The following is a 2681-nucleotide window of genomic DNA, read 5'->3' on the forward strand; positions in this document are numbered from 1 at the left end:
TTTTGGTTCTCTTTTATATTATGTCTAACTAAATCTATAGTTAGGGTTATAGTAAATTCTTTGCATGACTCTATAGGATCTTTATGATTTATAATAATTTCGTGTTCCCGTTTTGGATTGGTATTTACCTTATTGCACTATATTTGTATTTCAGAATTGATAACTCTTAAACATACTATAATTAATCATATTGTAGATGATCATACCACATATAGTTAAGGGATCTATAGGGTAAAATGAGACAAAGAAATAGGTTGACCAAGATTAGTTCTTCTCTTTCAATCGTTGTTAAATTAACAGTTCATAGGCTCTTTATACTTTCTCTTCCTTTTGCCTTGCATGATCATTAAGGGTGATAATTTAGAAAAAAGAATGTTAACATTGGGTGTGAATAGATTTAGAATGAGTGGTTGGCAATCATAAAGAAACCAAAATTGGAATTAATCTCAAAGTGAACATAGAGAAGTGTAAAGATGAAACCATACGTCCTAAGTTCTTCTTGATTAGTTTATTATTAGAAATTGTGTAATTTTAATTTTGTTGCTTTTATAATTGAATCCTTGTTTTTATTTAAGTTTGCATCCTTTAAGTTCAAACAATTGAATTAAGAAATTCTTGGTAACTGGAAATAGTCCTTGTGGAATGATATTTCAGGAACTTATTCTAGAATTCTTTATTACTTTTCAGCTTGTATATTTGCCCACGAACAAGTTTTTAGCACCATTGTCAATGATTGTTTTTTTAATATTAAGAAAATATCATATTTAATTGATTTGAGCAATTATTGTTTTTATTTATTTTAATTTTGTTTTGTTTATTTTCATTATTTTATTGTGTTTTATTTTATTTATTCTATAAAATTTTCTTTATTGTATGTTCATTAGTTCTAAGTATTTTACAACTTGCTTATTTGATCTTAGAGATTGAAAGGACTATGCAAAGACAAAACAAAGAGTTAAGAAAGCAAAAAATGGTAGAGGAAAGGAGATCAATTCAAGATTACATTACACCCACTGTTGGAGGTGCTTCTAGAAGCATCGTAGCCCCTAATATGGAGGCCAATAATTTTGAGCTAAAGCTGACTTTGATTACTATGGTTCAGAACTCTCCACAATTTGAAGGAATGCCTAATGAAAACCCCAACTTCCATCTAACAAAGTTCCTCCAACTTACAAACACCATAAAATATAACAAGGTCACCAATGATGTTATTAGGCTTTACCTTTTCCTATTTTCTATCATGAAAAAGGTGAATGCATGGTTCGACATACTCCCAATAGACTCCATCACAATACAGAAGGATTTGACTCAATAATTTCTAGGAAAAATATTTTCCCCCATCTAGATTTGCTAAGCTTATGGCAGAAATTTTTAGTTTTCAGCAGTATGAGTTTGGATCCCTATTTAATGTGTGGGAGCGATTTGGAGAACTTCTAAGGAAGTGTCCTCTTCATAATTTTTCTATGTAGAGAGAGATACAAATCTTTTATAGTGGTATATCATTCCCCAACAAGGCCATATTTGATGTGGTAGCTAGAGAAGTCCTAATGAGAAAAGAACAAGATAAGACATATAAATTGGTAGACGAGATGGCTTTTGCTAGTTTTTAGTGGCACACAACTAACCTTTTCACAAGCGAAAAGAATGAGACTGCTCTAGTATATCTAGCAGAGATCAAAAATTCTTTAACAACTCAGCTAGAAGCTTTGACTAAGTAAGGGGATTCTTTAATGAGAGTACAAGAATAATAAACAAAACCATCAATAGCTTCTTTATATGAGTACTGCGGCTCCTTAGGCCACGATAAGAACCACTATCTAGTTACTAAAATCAAAGAGGAAACTAATTTTATAGGCAATAATTATAACTTAGGATGGCAAAACAACCCTTCTAACTCTTGGGGGAATGATTTTGGAAGCTAAAATTCAAATATTTATCACCCTCCCCATATACAAAATCAAAGAGCAAGACTAAGGGGAAGAAGACCCTTAGATCTCAATCCAACTTCCAAGAGGCAATGATGTAGTATGTGCATTATTCTAATAAGAGGATGACAGAGTTTAAATCTAAGTTGAAGCAACATATTGAAAGATATGATAAAAGGTTTGTAGAGATCAAATCAGAGATGATAGGACAGTCTTTAAAGATTGAATCACAATTGGAACAAATTACTCATCTTCTAAGTCAAAGAACGTTGGGAATATTACTAACTCAGTCAAAACCTAATCCAAGGGAGCAATGCAACGTCATTACTCTAAAAAGTGAGAAGAAAGTGCAAGAATCACAGAATAGAGGCATGTGCATGCCCTTGCATTCTAATAAGCGCGCCCTTGCTCCTAATTAAGCACAATCATGCTTAGATAAGCACGCCCATAAGGATATAATAAGCACAGATGTGCAGCCAGACATGCAAGGTCATGCTTCAAGTGCAGAGCCTGAAAAAGAGAATAAAGAAGAACCTCTTCTGTAGCCAAGTCCCTATGAGCCTAGAATACATTTCCCACAATGACTACAAGGCCAACCCCTTTATGACCTAGAGTTTGACAAGTTCTTAGATATTTTGGGCAAAGTACACATCAATCTTCCTTTTGTTGATGCGATATCCAAAATGGCAAAGTATGTCAAATTCTTGAAAGAAATCTTGAGCAACAAAAGGAGGCTAAAAAAGCGTGAGATTACAA

General features: G+C 32.9%; 1 non-coding gene across 1 annotated transcript; it reads right to left on the minus strand.

Annotated features, from left to right (window-relative positions):
- Window positions 1-1352: 1352 nt before the first annotated feature.
- Window positions 1353-1459, minus strand: LOC113861765. The gene has a single exon (XR_003504333.1). It is a non-coding gene; the product is annotated as a small nucleolar RNA R71 (small nucleolar RNA).
- Between the last annotated feature and the right edge of the window lie 1222 nt (window positions 1460-2681).

The sequence above is a fragment of the Abrus precatorius genome, unplaced genomic scaffold (genome assembly GCF_003935025.1).
Source record: "Abrus precatorius isolate BTA unplaced genomic scaffold, Abrus_2018 Scaffold1, whole genome shotgun sequence".
NCBI classification, from domain to species: domain Eukaryota; kingdom Viridiplantae; phylum Streptophyta; class Magnoliopsida; order Fabales; family Fabaceae; genus Abrus; species Abrus precatorius.